This window comes from Bombus vosnesenskii, unplaced genomic scaffold, assembly GCF_011952255.1.
Source record: "Bombus vosnesenskii isolate JDL3184/JDL3185 unplaced genomic scaffold, Bvos_JDL3184-5_v1.1 scf7180000015241, whole genome shotgun sequence".
Taxonomy (NCBI): Eukaryota; Metazoa; Arthropoda; class Insecta; order Hymenoptera; family Apidae; genus Bombus; species Bombus vosnesenskii.
Genome location: NW_022883898.1, coordinates 8,323 through 26,979, shown reverse-complemented (window position 1 = coordinate 26,979; position 18,657 = coordinate 8,323). Strand labels below are relative to the sequence as shown.

At 39.7% G+C, this 18,657-nt stretch overlaps 2 long non-coding RNA genes across 5 annotated transcripts; both read left to right on the top strand.

The window, feature by feature from the left end:
• The first annotated feature begins 11,712 nt into the window (after nt 1-11,712).
• LOC117241071 lies at nt 11,713-14,712 on the top strand. Of its 4 annotated transcripts, none has more exons than XR_004494883.1 (5): nt 11,713-11,998; nt 12,736-12,865; nt 13,015-13,363; nt 14,208-14,297; nt 14,401-14,712. It is a non-coding gene; the product is annotated as an uncharacterized LOC117241071 (long non-coding RNA). The 4 variants fall into 4 exon arrangements; XR_004494884.1 differs by lacking the exon at nt 11,713-11,998 and having other exon boundaries at nt 12,296-12,865; nt 13,015-13,132; nt 13,204-13,363; XR_004494882.1 differs by lacking the exon at nt 11,713-11,998 and having other exon boundaries at nt 12,296-12,865.
• Nucleotides 14,713-17,253: 2,541 nt separating this feature from the next.
• LOC117241068 lies at nt 17,254-18,226 on the top strand. Its single transcript, XR_004494881.1, has 2 exons — nt 17,254-18,036; nt 18,112-18,226. It is a non-coding gene; the product is annotated as an uncharacterized LOC117241068 (long non-coding RNA).
• Nucleotides 18,227-18,657: the final 431 nt, after the last annotated feature.

Below are 18,657 nucleotides of genomic sequence, written 5' to 3'. Positions count from 1 at the left end.
GCGTCTGTAGTAAGGTTAAAGGGTTTAGAAAAGTCTGGATATTGTGGAATGGGTTTCGTCATTAGCGCTGTCTTTAAATTATTGAATGCATTTTCTTGATTTTCTGTCCATTTAAAGGGAGTGTCTTTCTTTAATAGTTGTGTCAATGGTTTCGCGACCTTGGAGAAATCGGGTATAAATCTTCTGTAGTATCCTGCTAGTCCCAGAAATTGTTTGATATTTTTCACCCTTTTTTGGTCGTGGAAATTTTGATACGGCTTCGACTTTCTTTGGGTCGGGTTTCACGCCATCCTCGCTAATTATATCTCCCAAATAATTCACCTCGTGTCGTAAAAATTCGCACTTATCAGGTTGTAATCGTAATTTAGCTTTCCTCAGTCTTTCCATTAACTTATTGAACTTAATTTCGTGTTCTTGGAGAGACGTGGAATAAATCACTATGTCATCCAGATAGACGAATAGTTCTATTCCTTGCAGGCCAGATAACACTGAGTTCATCAAACGTTGCAATGTTGCTGGGGCATTTTTTAATCCAAAGGGCATTCTTTTGAATTGAAAAGGTCCGTACGGTGTCGAAAATGCAGTTTTGTGGGCATCTTCTTGTGACATACGGATCTGGTGAAAGCCCGATGCTAAGTCAAACGTGGAAAAATATTTTGCACTTCCTAATTGATCCAATATTTCTGTAATGTTGGGTAGTGGGAAAGCATCGCCGATCGTTTTATCGTTCAACTTTCTATAATCGATAACTAATCTCCAGCGTTTATTTCCTTGTGAACCGGGTTTTTTTTGGGTACAATCCATAACGGGGAGCTATATGGAGATATTGATGGTTCCACTACTTATATCTAGTAATTCTTGAATTTGTCGATTTATCTCTTCTCAATGTACTGGTGGATATTGATACTGTTTAGTATTAATTGGTACATTATTCGTTGTAATTATTCTATGCTCCAAAACTTCAGTTGCTTCCAATGTATCTCCTGAAATATGAAACCTATCTTGATTATTACGAATCAACTTTTTAACATTTTCCTTTTCTTCTTCGTTCAAGTGTTCGAGTCGTAGTAACTCAATTATTTTATCGTATCTACTTTCCTTCGATTTTAAAACTGTATTACACGCTGTCCTAGGAAGCGGGCAGGAGTTTTCGAATTCCTTAATTACCATTGTTGGTGTTGTAAATTCGTAATTTCTTGAAGTAGTATTTATTATTCTTATGTAACCTTTTCCTTTATGATTCCTCACAACTGCATTACCAAAATAAATTCCTTTGATCGGCTCGATTCTGGGAATAAATCCCTCTTTTATCTCTGAATTTGCGATATTAATTAAACACGTTACTGAACTTCGCTTCGGTATAATTATTTTTTCTTTAGTATCGAAGGGAATATAAATATTTCCCCATTTGATATGTTTTTCCTTATAATCTAAACGAGCTTTACAACCTGCAAAAAATTCGGATCCTAGGATTCCGTCTTGATCGATTAGCAATGAATCATCCACTACATGAAAAATAACCGGATGGCCCGCAACCTGTATTACCGTCTGCCCTAGGGAGACCAGGCTCGTAGCCGTAATTCCTCGCACTTCGATTGATTCCTTTTCGTCGATGATGGCTGAATCGGATAAAGCGGGTTTTTTGATAATATTAATTTCTGATCCAGAGTCTAATAATAAGCTCGTCTTAGTTTTTACATCTGGGGAAACTATTCATGCAGTTGGAGTCGTTGGGGAATCGTTAAATTTTACTGAAATAATTCGGAGAGGTCGCCTTCCGAATCTGAATTCGACTCTCGGTGATTTTCCTTCGCTGGTTGCTTGTGCTTCACTCTTTCCCTTTTGTCTTGAGATTCCGGATTCTCTATTTGTGACCTCGTTTGGTTGTGGGATGACTCCCCCACGGTATTTAATGGTTGTTCGTTCGACCTTACGGTCGGCATTGCGTTCGCTCTGTCTCTCATTATGGGTGATGGAGTCGATCTCGCGGAGGTGATTGCCCTTGTTCTGTTTGGTGCCGTCGGCGCCGGTCTCCTGGTTGCCGCCTGTACTCTTGGGCGATTCGGCGTATCGTTCCTCCCGAAGGACGTGCTTGGTTTCCCGATTGTCTCGAAGCATAGGGTACGATTAATCCAGCATCTACTCGGGCTTTAAATTTGTAACAATCTTTCACTAAATTCCCGGGTTTTTTTACAATAATTACACGTGCTATTTTGTCTTGTAGTATTCAAAAAATTCTGCGAGGGAGGTACCGATCTTCGATCTTGGCGGTTGTTCCTGATATTATTGTTAGTGTTCGAAAGACGTACGTTGTCGCGTCTGTAGTAGTTCGAGGGTGTCGGTCGTTGGGGTCGCGTTCTATCGGTTATTCGTCTGTTGCTTTGACGGCTTGACGATACGCATCTTCTAAAGTGTGGTACCCTGCTATTTTTACTCGCACATATACTTCGTTCGGAAGTCCTTTAACGAAAGCTTCTCTCGTTTCCCAATCTATGGTATCTTGGATATCGGGGGATATGATGCCGTAGTCGCCTCTTTCTCCGTCCATTATTGCCAATCTAAGATTTCTAACTCGATCCATATAATTTAATATGTCTTCCCCGGGTCGTTGAAATATCGTTCCTAATTCCCCTTTATATTCGTTAAGAGATTTCTTTGGGCCGAATAGATCCTTTAATTTATTTCCGAAATCATTTAGACTCATTAATTCTGTGTCTTTGATGGCGAGGAACGCGTGTCCACGGAGCTTATTTACTAACCATTTTACTAATTGAGGTTCTTGATATCTGGGAATCATATTTCGCGCGCGCTCACAAGCTCTTAAAAGGTGGAATACCGATGGTCGATATCCGTCGAACACTGGCACCGATTCGATCGCATTTTTTAGCTTAATTGGCTGGGTATGTCCACTCGGCTGGACCGTCTCTTGTTGTGTTGTCGGCGGCAATACGGGTGTTTTAGGTTCCTGTTTTGTTTTAAGTTCGAACATGCCGTTTTGTAGTTCGACGAGTTTTGCACTCATATCGCGAAAGTTCGCATCCCATGCCTTAAGTTTTTCCGACAATGTCAAAACCATTTCTTCGTCCAACGATTCCAATTCAATCGCCATTGTTTCTTAAATATATATTTTATTGACAAGCGTGACAACTTTAATCCTCTGTGGAGCGTATCCCACCGCTGCCACCAAAAATTTAAAATCTCCTCTGTTATGTACTCATTTGTTTAAATCGTTCAAATTTTAAATTTTAATTTTATTGAATTTATTTTCTGTTTGAATTGAGTTTAATCGGAAGGGAAATATTGAAATGATATTATTGTGTATGAAATATTGATTTAGATTTCTGATTAATACGGTAGTTGCTGTCACCAGAAATAGTCTAAGGACTATTTCAAAAAAATTTTTTTTTATTATTACTATTATTATTGTTTCTCTTCAAGTTAAGAGTATTAGTGTGTGATGGGTATTGTTCGTCTATAGTGTCTTTGGTAACTAGATTGAATTCCCAGTCTGGAAGTGCCTCTGTAAGTACCTTCTTAGCTGTAGGAAGACAAATCTTTGTACCTTCGTCTGTCGTGTATTTTCAGTAACTACTAGATTGAATTCCCAGTCTGGAAGTGCCTCTGTAAGCACCTTCTTGGCTGTAGGAAAACAGATCTTGTACCTTCGTCTGTCGGGGTTTTGTTACTTCGTAAGTGCTTATCCAATAGTTTACGTTTAATGGGTAGCGTTAACTAACGTTTAATGCAACTGGCAAACGAATTCCACTTTTCGGCTAACCTGCTATGTGCAGGGATACTGGCACGGGAGAGGATTAAAGCTGGGTACAATAAATATTTGTCCTCGTTGAACGGATTTTTATTTGAATGTCGAATTGCTTAGATTGTTACCTATATATATATATATATATATATGTATATGTCGGAGATGAAAGAACACCGGAGCCTTTGGAACTTTGGATAACCCCGCAACATTGTAACCTAGAGTCTACTATAGCAGTAATAAAAGAATTGTAGTTATTTAATCCGATTGTAATTGTTCGACATTGGTGATAGTGAGCTCTGGCTCGAGGCGACAGTCAGTCGCCGAACGTAGCCGCGGTCACGGGATGAACGCTTTGTCTAACAAAGGTATGGAGTAATCCTATAGCTCTCCTTAAAAGAAATATTCGTGGCGAAACGCGACAGTAAACATTCCAACGGTTTCTGTCCCGTGGCTCGCCACACGCAGACCCTATTCTTCGAGTAAGACGATTGCCAGATGTCGATGCGTCTCCGCAATACATGTTCAGCTAGCTCGAGGGCCCGTTATAAATCTTAAGATTTAGTCAACTAAAGTCCTTCAAACAGACAAACGGTCTTTGTCCCAACTACCTATTTTCAACGTTTTTTTTTTTTTTTTTTTTTATTTATTTGTTGAAATTACAATCAATTCTCGCGTTGAGAATTTTCAGTAATTTTTCTGGCGTGGCGCAGTGACATGGCTGTTTATTTACAATAAGTTAATACTTATTATAGATAGGTATAATTTATAAATATTATAAGTAAGTGCATATGCTTAATTTGGATAATTAATTGAATCTGACGTTTAGGTCTAGCGGGTAGTGCCTCTTCAGCCTGCGAGTCTGGTCCGTCGTATCGAGTAGTCCAGTGATTAGGGGGTTTCGGTGTTTGTTGATTCTTTTGCTGTATCTGTTGCTATATTTTGCTATTTCCTCTTTGACGGTGGGTATCTTGAGGTCGCGGTGTATTGTTTCATTGGTTACATACCAAGGTGCGTCAATTAGGGATCTTAGCGTTTTCGATTGAAAGCGTTGGAGTATTTCAATGTTGGAGTTGCTTGCTGTTCCCCATAGTTGGATTCCGTAGGTCCAGACAGGTTTTATTACGGTCTTGTAGAGGGTAATTTTATTCTGTATATTTAGTTTGGAGCGTCGGCCCGTGAGCCAATAGAGTTTTTTTAGTTTGTCCTTTAGTTGCTTCCTTTTATCTGAGATGTGTGTCTTCCACGTTAGTCTCCTGTCCAGGGTCATGCCCAGGTATCGGACTGTGTCCCTGCTAGGAACTGTTGCATTGTTGATGGTGACCTGGGGGCAGGTTTGTTTTCGGAGCGTGAAGGTTACATGTGAGGATTTCTTTTCGTTGACTTTGAAGCCCCATTTGTGAAACCACTTTTCCATGGAGTCGAGACTTCGCTGGAGAGTGGATGAGGCTATTACCGGGTCAGCGTGGGAAGCTAATAGCGCTGTGTCGTCTGCAAATGTCGCTATTGTTATATCATTTGATATAGGTAGGTCGGCAGTGTAGATGGAGTACAGTAGGGGTCCGAGGACACTACCTTGGGGTATGCCGGCTTCTATTGGGAATGTTGCGGAAGTGGCGTCTAGGTATTTAACCATGAATTGCCTATTGGTTAGGTAAGATTTTAGGATGGAGTAGTAGGGGTGGGGTAGGATCTTTTTAAGTTTGTATAGTAGCCCTTCATGCCATATTTTATCGAATGCCTGTTGGATGTCTAGGAAGACCGCTGAGCAATATTTTTTCTTTTCGAGTGTTTGGCTGATCGTATGAGTTAGGCGGTGGATTTGCTCTACTGTAGAATGATGTTTTCGGAAGCCGAATTGGTGATCTGGGAGTGTTTTCAAGTTCTCTAGGATTGGAAGGAGTCGGTTCGTGAGCATCTTCTCGAATAGTTTGGACAGGGTAGGTAAAAGACTGATTGGGCGATAGGAGCAGGTTTCGTATATCGGTTTACCGGGTTTAGGGATGAGGGTAATCAATGAGATTTTCCAAGCCTTAGGATAGTGTTCCAGGCGAAGGATAGCATTAAAAATCGATGTGATGAGTGCTATCCCTTTGTGGGAAGTTCCTTGATTGCTCTATTGCCTATTAGGTCGTGTCCTGCTGCTTTCTTGGGGTTTAGGCGACTGATTGTTTCTATAGTCTCAGCAGAGGAGAAGGGTTCGATAGGAGGGGACATTTGGAAGGGGGTGTGCAGGTATTCAGTAACGTCCGCGGCGGTTTGGGGGGAATGGGGTTTGAATACTTTTGACAAGTGTTTTGCAAACAGGTCGGCTTTTTCTATAGGGCTTCGCGCCCATCCACCTTGCGGACGGCGGATAGGTGGGATTATTTGTGGGGGGCGTGTGAGTTTCCTGGAGGCCTTCCATAGTGAGTAGTTGGCGTCGGCTGTGGGGGATAAGCTGGCGAGGTATTTATGGAAACAGTCGTTTTTATAGTTTCTTAGGGTTCTGGATAGCTTTCTAGTTGCGTTGTTAAGTTTGCGTTTGTCCTCCGGTGTTCTATGGGTCTGCCATACTCTTCTTAGTCTTCGTTTTTCTGCTATTTTTTTTAGTATGTAATGGGGATATTCTTGTTTGCTGTTAGATGGCTTTGTCGGTGTGGAGAGGCGGATTGCGTTTATTATGCTCGTGTTTAAGTATTCCGTGGCTGCTTCGATATCTTCCTTTGTTTTTAGTGGGGTGAAGGCTGAGTGTGTAAAGACTTCTCTGAAGAGCTGCCAGTTGGTGTGTTGGTTGTGAATGGAGCCATTAGGTGTATTCTCGATGATTGTTGAACTGACTGTTGCTATCACGGGAGAATGATCAGAGGAGAGATCAGCCGAGGAGTTGATCTGGACGTGTCTTGATGGGATATTTTTAGTTATGAAGAAGTCGAGAAGGTCGGGTATTTTGTTGGTGTCAGTGGGCCAGTATGTGGGTTCGTATGTGGTGAGGTAGTTGAGGTTGTTGTTTGTTATGCTGTTTAAGAGGTTTTTGCCTCTTGCTGTAACCAGTCTGCTGCCCCATTGGATGTGCTTGGCGTTATAGTCTCCTCCAACTATGAATCTGTTGCCCAGGGTGTCCAGGAAGTTATCAAAGTCTTCTTTGGCGATGGAGTGTCTGGGAGGGCAGTATACTGCTGAGGTGGTGATTGAGCCATGACAGTCTTCTATTGCTACGTTTGTTGCTTGGAGGTAGTCTTTCTGGAATGATGGGAGTTCGTAGTGCTTAATACTTGCTTCGATTATTATTCCGGTGCCACCGTGGGCCTTTCCGCTGGGGTGTTGGGTATGGTAGAATTTGTAACCATTTATTTTCAGGTAGCTCTTGTCGGTGAAGTGGGTTTCCGACACGAGCATTACGTCGATTTGCTGGTGTTTTAAGAAGAGTTCTAGTTCAAGTTTGTGTTGCGCTAGACCGTTGGCGTTCCAGAGTGCTATGCGCCTTGGTTTTATTTTGAGTCGGGGCGTGCTAATTTTTCCACGATGAGTGTTAGTAGCGATAGCAAGTGATTTATTTGCTCCGATTGTTTCTCTATTAGCTTTTCAAGCCTTGAGGAGTTGTCTGTGTTTGGTGGGTTGGGGTCACTGTTTTGGGGAAGGTTCCTTTGGCTGTTCGGGTTATTTTGGATGCCTTGTGTTGCTTGGGCATAGGAGGTTGAGGTGGAGATGAATTTGGTAGGACTGTGCGTTTGGTTGGTTGAGGGGGTTGGGGTAGTCGTGAATTTCGGCGGGCTGGGTGTTTGGTTGGATACCTCTTTTGCTCTGAGCTTAGGGTACCTGTTCGTGTATAGTGTTTTATATGCTGGGCAGCCTTTGTAGTTGGCAGGGTGGTCCCCTTGGCAGTGGATGCATTTCGCTGGGGTTTCCGGTGATTTGGCGCACTAGTCAGTGGAGTGAGAGCCTGCGCATTTAACGCAGCGGAAAGTATGGTTGCAGTATTTCTGCGTATGACCGTACCTTTGGCACCTTTTGCACTGCACTATTTCTTTTTTCACGAGCGGTGGTTCGATCTTTACTATCGCGTACATTAGGCGGCTGATGTTATATATTTCCTTATTGTTCGGTTTTTGTTTAATGTCTAGGAAGAATAAGGATAACGGGTCTTTCGAGACTCTATGCCTTATATTACTTACGTTGACGACTTCGTTGCCGAGTTTTGAGAGTTCGTATTTTAGTTCGTCTATGTCTGCTGAGTGGTGTATGTTTCGTAGGACCACCCGGAAAGGCCTTTCCTGTTTAAGTTGGTAGGTGTGGAAGTTGGCGTTCAGGGTCCTGAGTGTCTTGGTGAGTTTTCTGTAAGCTTCTGGGTTCGTCGGTAGTATTTTCACCTTGTTGTTGCTTATCTTAAGGTTATATTCCTCCTTGCTGGTATCTCTCTCTAGGGACTTGGTCATTGTCTGTATGTCAATGACGTCGTCCACAAAAATTGGTGGGGGAGGGGGGATTCTCTGTGAGTGTTGGTTTGATGGCGGTTCTACGATTTCCATGGCGTCGTTTGAGGATTCCAATACGGCGAACCTGTTGTGTGTGTTTATTTGCGTTGCTGGTTCTATTTTCCTCTTCTTTGTAGTGTTAGCGTCGTTAGTGCGGAGAGTTCTGCTACACTTCTGCCACGGGGGGGGGTAGCTCGGGGTAGCTGCGAGTCTGCTCCGGAGAGCCTGGTCGCGGTTGCTGGGCCATCATCGAGCTAGTTAATTCGGAATGAACAACTAGTCGTGAGGCTGTGAGGCTAGTATTCGTGTTGGGGTTAGGTGCGTGGGATTTTCTTCTCCCTAGGGGGTAAGGGACACTTAGCTGTGTTCTCTTTCGACGGTTGGGCGACACGTGTTGTTTTCGAACTACGCTGGGCACTAGAGACACGTCTGCACGCTTCGGCACTCCACAGCGAACTGATGTTTTTCAACGTGAGACCTATTTTTCAACGAGCGGCGTCTCCCACTAGCAACTTTCCCTCGAGGGACGTGTTTTTCTAACCACCGGTATGAAGATTGACCAATTAGCGGCGACGCCAATTTCCCTTACTTTTTGAACGAAGGCTTTTTGACTTAGATTTTGTGTGTACGTTCATCTATCATCCCGTCGACCGCGGATTCGTTATTGAACCTAGGATCATTGTCATTAGTTTCTCGAGTACCTAACTACCACGGTTACTTGTCCGGTTCTATAATAATCGTATTTGCACTAGTCAATGTCTTCTCTATTGCATAACGACAACGTGTAACCCAAACGAAGATTCGTCTTACGCCCCTAACCCTAATTCTAATGTAAACTCGACAAATATATATATGTAGATATAGTAAATACTCAAGCTTCTAATCGGATAAGTTTTACAAATGTTTAGTAGGGTAAGATTTATTTGTGTCGATAGGATTAATGGCGAAAGCTAATTTTTACTCGTTCGGGCGATTAACATAATATGTTTATGACAAACGCTATCGTAAGATGTAGGCGATGGCGATCCAGATTGGAAGGAATGCGTCTCGCAATGTTCGGAAATAAGTGAACTCGAGGGCGAAAAACTCGGTACAAAATCTTCGCGATTTAATTCTAACTCTTCTCGGCGCCTCTTTTCTTCCCTTTTAACTTATGCAGCAATTAATCGGCTCGCTTCTTGCGGAGGTGACTTTTATCTTTTCGATTCTTTCTTGTTTTTGTCATCTGATATGATCAAGGTGAAATGAATATCACTCTCTGTGTGCGACTTGTGCGATTTCGCAAGCCTTGCCCAAACACGGGCGATATTTGCCAACGATGGAAGGAGGAATGCGAAAATCGATAAGTGTTTTCGATAATTGAAAACACCGTTAACACAGGTTTAACACAGCGAATAATCAGTTAGATTTAACAATTTAGATAATATAATTCGTTCTTGGCAACTAGTGGAGTCGTAAGCGAAAAATGATTGTTTTAATTGGCAACTGGGTCCACTGTGGACAATCAGTGTGGCTTCGTAGGCCTCGCCCAAGGATGAGCAATCTGCTAGCGATGGGAAGAGGAAAACGAAAAACCATAGATGTTCTCTGCGTTGAAAACACCGTAATCACTGGTTGATACAGCGAACAATTGTAAACGAAATAGATCGAATTTTGATAAAGTTGTTTTATTCCAGACAATTTATTAAATCTTGGACAAGAACGTTTATTTCAATTTTATATCGTGAATTCAAGACGTTCGGATGAAATCTACGTAAATTGTGTGCTTGATAGTTTTATCTGTCAACTATAGCTGCCGACGGGTGCTTTTGTTCAGAGACAACTTTGTTCGAATGCAAGTTAAAAGAGAAGAGGATATACAATTTCAAATTTCCTACCTTGATTAGATGTAAAGTCGATCGGCGGTATGTATGGCTTGGTGATGTGTCGAATTTTGACAATTAACTTTGATTCCGCAGATGAAGTGACAATACGAATGCTTAATTCGAATAATGATATTTTGAAACCATTTTTAATATTCGATTTCGACGGACAGAGTGACGATGTAAACGATTTGAATTTTGGATGAAGACTCTTTGAAACTATTTAACTTTTTTAATATTTGATTTCGATGGACAGAGGGACGATGTGAATGGTCTGAATTTTAAATAAGGACTCCCCTACTCTATGTTATTCCCGCTTATTTATAATATCCTAATTGTCACGTGATGGATCATCTCTATGGGAATCACAGCATTGCTACGTGACAAATTAGGAATTTTGTGACTGTCTACTTTCGCGGACTGTGCTGAAGTTTCGTCTTCTTGATTATCTTATTTACGCTATTCCTAATTTCTCATATCCTTGAGACACGTAGATGCTGCTGAAGTTTCGTCTTCTTAATTTCTCATATTTCGTTGGGTATTAGGGACATGCAAGGTGCGTGATAAAATGTCGGTATCGTAGTAGCTCGTATTTTGCTAATGGTGCGTCTGCGATGTTTCCCAGAACGTCCTTACTGATGCCAGTGAAACGTGGCAGGTGTAACGTCAATTCACATCAGAGACCAGGCCACACACCACGGACAGGATGGCACCCAGATGTCTGCATATCCTTGGCGCGCACCCTCAATAGTCTTAAGTGCCCACCAGGGGCCTTGGCATTTTCATAGTTAAGGTCCTTCGGACCAAGCGAGTATTTCCTGTCTTAGATTTCCCTTTACGTTTATTGTCTACCACGTGTTAGCTTAGAAATTTGGTTTTCTCCACATCTGGTATGTTCCGTTGGCAACTTTCTCGCGAGGACGGCTAAAACCCTTCCTGATCCACCAACCGTCTTATTATCCAATCGGAGACGGTGTCTACTGCCCTCACTTCCTTAACCAAAATTGTCATCAACAAATCCGATAGTCCCGTGTCCTTAGACACACCCACCCCTTGCTTTCCTCAGACACAGTATCGTCAGTAAAACTTCACTTATTCTGTATCCTTAGAATAGTCAACATATCTATATCGGTCTCTACCCTTATAAGTCACGTACTTAATGTATTGTTGTAACTAAGTCTTACATAACGTGGTTGGAGTGAATTGTGATTTATGCTAATTCAGTGCGTGTTACATTGTGATTGGTGAATTCACAATAAAGGTTGATTAAAACAAAGTTAATTGTTGTGTTACGACTCAACTATATTTTATTTTCACCAACCAACCCTAAAAATTACGTGACACAAGCGCGTGCCAACTTTTCCTTGCGGAAGTTGCATCTGCGATGTATCTGGTAACTTCCTTGCTGAGGCCAGTGAATCGTTCAAGGCGCGTGGCAACTTAGTATTTGCCGAGTCTTCTTATGCGTTAAAATGTCATTTTTCTTTTTATAATAGTAAGCTTAATATATTATTTCATGGTTTGTTTCTCACGGCTGGTTTCTATCAATTTCCAATATTCTTGCGTTACGTTGTATTGATCATTATTTATTCTTTCTTTGTTACTATCTTCCATTTTTATTATCATTAATAAATATTTATTCCTTCGCTGAAAATATGATTTGTTTTGTAACGCATAAAGGCTACTATATACACGTGTTGATTATCCAAAATGGCCGCCTGTGAATGTTCGTAGTATACAGTAACATTTTATTAATGTGAAATCTATTATTTATCCGTTAATTATTTGTGACTCTATTTTAATAGTTGACGTATAATTGCAGTGGGAATAATATTATTTGCATTTATTTAATGTGCGTAATTATTGCATGTATTCCGATGCGCACGTGTAAGAGCTATCATAACAGTCCAAGATGGCCGCTCGTGAGTGTCTCTAGTAAAAGTGACGCGTCCTTTAATTTATTTAATACTGAAATAATTATTCGTCCGTCGCTTATTTTCCTCTATTTTAGTGTAGTTAGAATTTTTAGATGACAATAGTATTGTTTGTATAATCATTATAATACTAATATGTGCATAGTGTGTTATTTTAATATAATAGCATGTGGCATGTGTTATTGTTAAATTTTATAATTTATCAATAGCACTGTTTTATTGCTGTGTTTTGAGTAATTTATTTTTATGGAGTGTTCGCTTAATTAATTTAATACTAATATGCGCATAGTGTGTTATTTTAATATAATAGCATGTGGATTGTGTTATTGTTAAATTTTATAATTTATCAATAGCACTGTTTTATTGTTGTGTTTCGAGTGGTTTATTTTTATAGAATGTTCGCTTAATTAATTTGATAGTAATATGTGCATAGTTTGTTATTACCAGTTCTACTGCGTAACATAACCTTATTTCTCTACGCCAGATTAATACAATTATGCTATATTAACTTAGTACAATATAATAATTTTTTATCTTAATCGCGTTTGTCGTTGATATTCAGTTAATCAGTTTTGATTAATTCATAACCTATTCCTATATTATTGGCTATTTTCTGTTTCTTTGTTATGAAGTTGTCGTTACCTTGTGCGTGTAATTTGCAGCCTTTACATAGAATTTAGGAGCTAATCTTATACATTGCTAGTTAAAATCTTTATTGTTTATAGGTTCTACAATTCTAATCCTTCAGCGCTGAGTCTTTTACTTGGAACAGCTACATGGTGCGCGTTTGGTATCTTCTGGTTCTTCGTTACATGTCTAACACTTGTCAAGACTACTTCTACTTATCCTAGAATTGTAAGTATATATATAGATATATATAAAACATTATATTTTGTAAATATCTGTATAGTAAAATAGTCCGTCTACTATCTTCTTTGCTAAGACCGCTTCGTCAGCATCGAATTGTGTTGTTATAATGTCAGAATACTTCCTTGGTTTTCCAGTTTCTTGTTGCTGCCTTGACTGTTTCGATAGTATCTGGTTCAGTATTCCGTAACTATTCACTTAAGTTTGGTAGTAGGCTTCTTGTAACTGCGTCGGTTTTAATGTATATCTTCCGATGTGAGTAACGAGCTTCTTATTATTATCAATTTCTATTCCAAGATGGTTTACAACATTCTTCCCCTTTTTAGGTTATGATTGGTTACCTAGATATTTATTACCTTCGATACCTTCATACTGTCGTGTATTATGTTTTGCAAAGTTGGATCCATAGCCCATTCTCGTGGAGTTCCTGCGTGCACGCTTCCTTTAACGATGATTGGTTGCATACAAACCTCGTTAACTTATAAGGTACCTTCTCTTGTTTGCTAAGACCATTCCGTCGGTGTTGAATTGTTTGTTATAATGTCACTAATTCTCGACTTTCCAATTTTCTCACGTCTTCTTGATCATTCCACTAGTATCAACTTCGATTCTTCGTATTACATTTACTCCAATTTGGTAGTTGGTTTCTCATAACTGCGTTGACCCTTGTATAAACTTCTTCGATGTGAGTAGTAAATTATCGTTGTCACTCACTTAACCTATCTTAGTTATTTCTTAACTCTTCCTGCACTTATTAACTGATTTTATTTCTTCTTATTAAAGACCGCTATGTCAACGCTGAGTTGTTTCGTTATAATGTCATTAATTTTCTTGATTTTCTCGGTTTTATTTTCCATTAGCGAACTGTAAGTCTGTTGTCGAGCATCAATTATTGATGGTTATCGTGCTTCATTTAGTTTAATTGAAATATTATTGCAAGTCTTTAATAGTATTATTCTCTTCCATATATATTAAGGCAATTGAGGTTAGTTCATTCATTCGTTTCTGCTGACAGTCGTATACTATGTTCTACGGAGTGAGTCCACAACTTGTTTCTGCGAAATTCCTGCATGTACGATGATTAATTGTGCACTAGGTGCTTTTAACTTTCACTGCTTTTAATTATTTTATTGAATTAACATGTTGTGTATTTAAATGATGGTTAGAACGCACATGATAATTTTCCTTTTCCTTTTAGGTTTCTACTATCTGCATGATTCGATAAGCAGTGTCACACTTCCTTTGGTTTAGGCACAATATTGTTCTAAACATTTAGTAGTATTATGTTTTGCATCGAATCTATTAAAGTTAATTCCTACATTTGTTTCAGCTGGCTGCCGTAGATTATGTTCTACGGATATGGATACATAACCTGTTTTCGCATATACACTTCCTTCTACGATGAGTAATTGTTCACGAGGTACTTTTCACTTCCACTGTTTTGTAATTATTTTATTGAATAACACATTTTATATTTAAGTAATAGTTAGAACACGCTTAGTAATTTTCCTTTTTCCTTTTAGGTTACCACTATCTGCAGTATTCGACAAGCAGTGTTGTTCCATATACTACCGTACTCCGTTGTCTCTTGAAATCGTTCTTGTGGTCTGTTTCGATTGTGTTACTTGTTCGAGTGTATTGTTCGTGGAATCCCTTTTACTTTAATCTTGACGTTTCGTGTGTGGATTCTGACAATAGTGCCTGGTTTATTGAAGTGTGTTAATATGCCTAGGTGTTTTATATATTTTATATATAGTTGTATATAAGATATATTTTGTTTATTGTGGTTTTGTATGTCCATATTTGCTGTATATTAAATTGCTTGATATTTCCTATCGTTCCATTCCTTTTTCCTTTCCTTTGAATTATTCATGAAGTTATTACGAGATTTGATTAAATTGTCGAATTGTACGATATCCTGATTGAATATAGTATTATGTCGTGATTTATTAATTAATTTGCGAGTCACTTTTGGTTAATTGGTTCTTCATAGTTTATCCTTAGTCGAATTATAAAATTATACGTTATGTTGTACTCTTTATATTTACTATTTCGTTAGAGTACCTATTTTTACTTTATTATTTCTTATTTGCCCTCGTATACTAATTCTCTATATTTGATAACATTTAATTAATCTTGTATTAAAAAATTCCCACTTTCGTTGTATCGTTCATTCCCTTTGAATATTCGAATTGTCACTCGCCATATTTGTATTTTGCGGTGTTCCGTCTTTTGTTACGGCACGTGCGTACCGCGGGACGTGACAGCTTGTTTCGATGCTGAAGCGGGCGTGCATCACATTTGCAGTGTAAAATGGTGTGAAATGAGCGCTTAAACGTCGAAATATCTCCAAAGGGGAGGAAATAACAACTAATTTTCGCCAAAATCGACGAAATCATCGCAATTTGCGAGCTGTTCTGCTTCTTTCGACGCTGAAACCAGTATGCATTACATTTGCCGTGTAAAATGGAGTGAAACGAACGCTCAAACGTCGAAATATCTACAAAGGGAAGGAAAAGATAGTTACTTTTCGTCAAAATCGACGAAATCATCGCGATTTGCGAGCTGTTCTGCTTGTTTCGACGCTGAAACCACTGTGCATTACATTTGCCGTGTAAAATGGAGAGAAATGAGCGCTTAAACGTCGAAATATCTCCAACGGGAAAGAAGTAGCGACTAATTTTCGTCAAAATCGTCGAAATCATCGCGATTTGCGAGCTGTTGGGCTTGTTTCGACGGTGGAACCGGCGGGCATTACATTTGCAGTGTAAAATGGAGTGAAACGAACGCTCAAACGTCGAAATATCTACAAAGGGAAGGAAAAGACAGTTACTTTTCGTCAAAATCGACGAAATCATCGCGATTTGCGAGCTGTTCTGCTTGTTTCGACGCTGAAACCAGTGTGCATTACATTTGCCGTGTAAAATGGAGAGAAATGAGCGCTTAAACGTTGAAATATCTCCAACGGGAAAGAAGTAGCGACTAATTTCCGTCAAAATCGTCGAAATCATCGTGATTTGCCGGCTGTTGGGCTTGTTTCGACGCTGAAACCTGTGGGTATTGTATTTGTTGTGTAAAATGGAGCGAAATGACCGCTTAAAGGTCGAAATATCTCCAACGGGAGGGAAATGACTACTAGTTTTCGTCAAAGTCGAAGAAATCATCGCGATTTGCGAGCTGTCGGACCTGTTTCGAAGCCGAAACCGGTGTGCCTTACATTTGGCGTGTCAAGTGGAGTGAATAGAGCGCTTGAACGTCGAAATATCTCCATCGCGATAGAAATAACGACTAGTTTTCGTCAAAATCGACGAAGTCATCGCGATTTGCGAGCTGTTGGGCTTGTCTCGACGCTGAAACCTGTGGGTATTATATTTGTCGTGTAAAATGGAGCGAAATGACCGCTTAAAGGTCGAAATATCTGCAACAGGAGGGAAATGACGGCTAGTTTTCGTCAAAATCGACGAAATCATCGCGATTTTCCGGCTGTTGGGCTTGTTTCGACGCTGAAACCGGAGTGCATTATCTTTGGCGTGTCAAATGGAGTGAAATGAGCTCTTAAATGTCGAAATACCTCCAACGGGAAGGGAATGTCGACTAGTTTTCGTCAAAATCAACAAAATCATTGCGATTTGCGAGCTGTTGGGCTTGTTTCGACGCTTAAACGTTAGTGCATTGCATTTGCAGTGTAAAATGTAGTTCAACGAGCTCTTAAACGTCGAAATATCTCCAACGGGAAGGAAATGACGGCTATTTTTCGTCAAAATTTACGAAATCTTCGCGATTTGCGAGCTATTTTGCTTGTTTCGGCGCTTAAACGGTAGTTCTTTGCATTTGTAGTGTAATGTTACGTATCAATTTGTTTGTTTAAATCGATCAAATCTTAAGTTTAAATTTTACTGAAAATTTTTTTTTTCGTTTGAGTTTGAATTTAATCTGAGGGGAAATAAACTGAATTGATATTATTGTGTATGTAATACTGATTTAGATTTCTAATTAATACGGTAGTTGCTGCCACCAGAAATAGTCTGACTACTTCAAAATATTTTATTTTTATTATTTTTTTTACGTTTAATGGGTAGCGTCAACTGACGCTTAATGCAACTGGTAAACGAATTCCACTTTTCGGCTAACCTGCTATGTGCAGGGATACTGGCACGGGAGAGGATTAAAGCTGGGTACAATAAATATTTTTCCTCGTTGAACGGATTTTTATTTGAATGTAGAATTGCTTAGATTATTACCTATATATATATTTTATTAGCTGGATATATATATTTTAGCGTTGCTGGATTGGATAGGAATGTGAGATTTTTCGTTGTTTTATATAAATTTATTTTTACGTTTGTTTAAAGTTTAAACAATGATTCTATCTTCAAAACCCTTCACGGAAATAAAACGAGATCGATGATAGGAAGTTCTAGTTTGATTCTCGAGTGCAACGAAATTGTCAGAGAAGAAGGAATTTTCAAAATTAATTTTCTTACCTTGAGGACAAAAGTGCTGTCGGGTGCCATTACTTCGCCTGCTCCGGTGATCGTTGGTGTTTTACTTCTGGGGTTTTTTTTTTACTTGAACTTGAATATAGTTAATTTCCAATTTTCTTTATTTATCTTATCTAGATACACGCCTTACAATTTACTAATCTGATTAATACAGTAAATGCTATATGAAAGTAATAACAAGCACGATAGAAATGAGTACAAAGAATTAAAATAACAAAGATCACAATAATGAGCACAATATGGTACGTAAATTATAATCAAAAAGCGCTCTGCTCTATGTTGCTACGCTTATTTATAATGCCATCCCCCACGGGGTGGTGGTCCACTGGGGGTATGCTTCCGTGGGAATCGGGATGTTGCAGTTTGGATTTCTTGAAATCGTACGTGAGAGAATGCGGGTTCCATACGTCGACTTAGTTCCTATCAGTCCTGTGCTTCTGCTGAGCTAGCGTCTAGGAGGCTCGAAGCATTCCATGCTGATCTAGTCCTTTCCGCGAGAAACTTCCACGTGCTGTACCGTGGGAATTATCTGTGTTTCTTCGGCGCGTGCAAGGGCTGGCGGCCGCAGCATCATTATCACTTCGATGCTCGCTCGGGCAACACGCGCAACTCCGCTGCTCTCCCACAACCAGGACCTCCTTCTTTGAGTTATTTTTCGTAAGTTTGGATATTCGCATATTATGGTTGTTTTTGCGATTTTAATGTTTTTTCCCTTTTTTGTTGTTCCCCTAGGCTTCGGTGATCGACGTTCGGACAATGTTTGCGGAGGCATTTCCATCAGAGGTTCCTTATTATTATTATTTTTAGATGTATTTTGTTTTTATGTACGATGTACATATATATATATGTCGGGTTTACATTAGAATTAGGGTTAGGGGCGTGAAACGAATCTTCGTTTGGGTTACACGTTGTCGTTATGCAATAGAGAATACATTGACTAGTGCAAATACGATTATTATAGAGCCGGACAAGTAACCGTGGTAGTTAGGCACTCGAGAAACTAATGACAATGATCCTAGGTTCAATAACGAATCCGCGGTCGACGGGATGATAGATGAACGTACTCACAAAATCTAAGTCGGATGCGTGATATTCACTGGTCGTAAAGGGTTACTCCTTCCATCAGTGAGATCGCGAACGAGAATGCCTTTCCCGTCCCGATGATGCCACAGAGGAAAACTATAATGGGGTGTGTCTAAGGATACGAGATCATCGGATTCGTCGAGAAAAGCCTCCGTTCAGAAAGTAAGGGAAATTGACGTTGCTGCTAATTGGTCA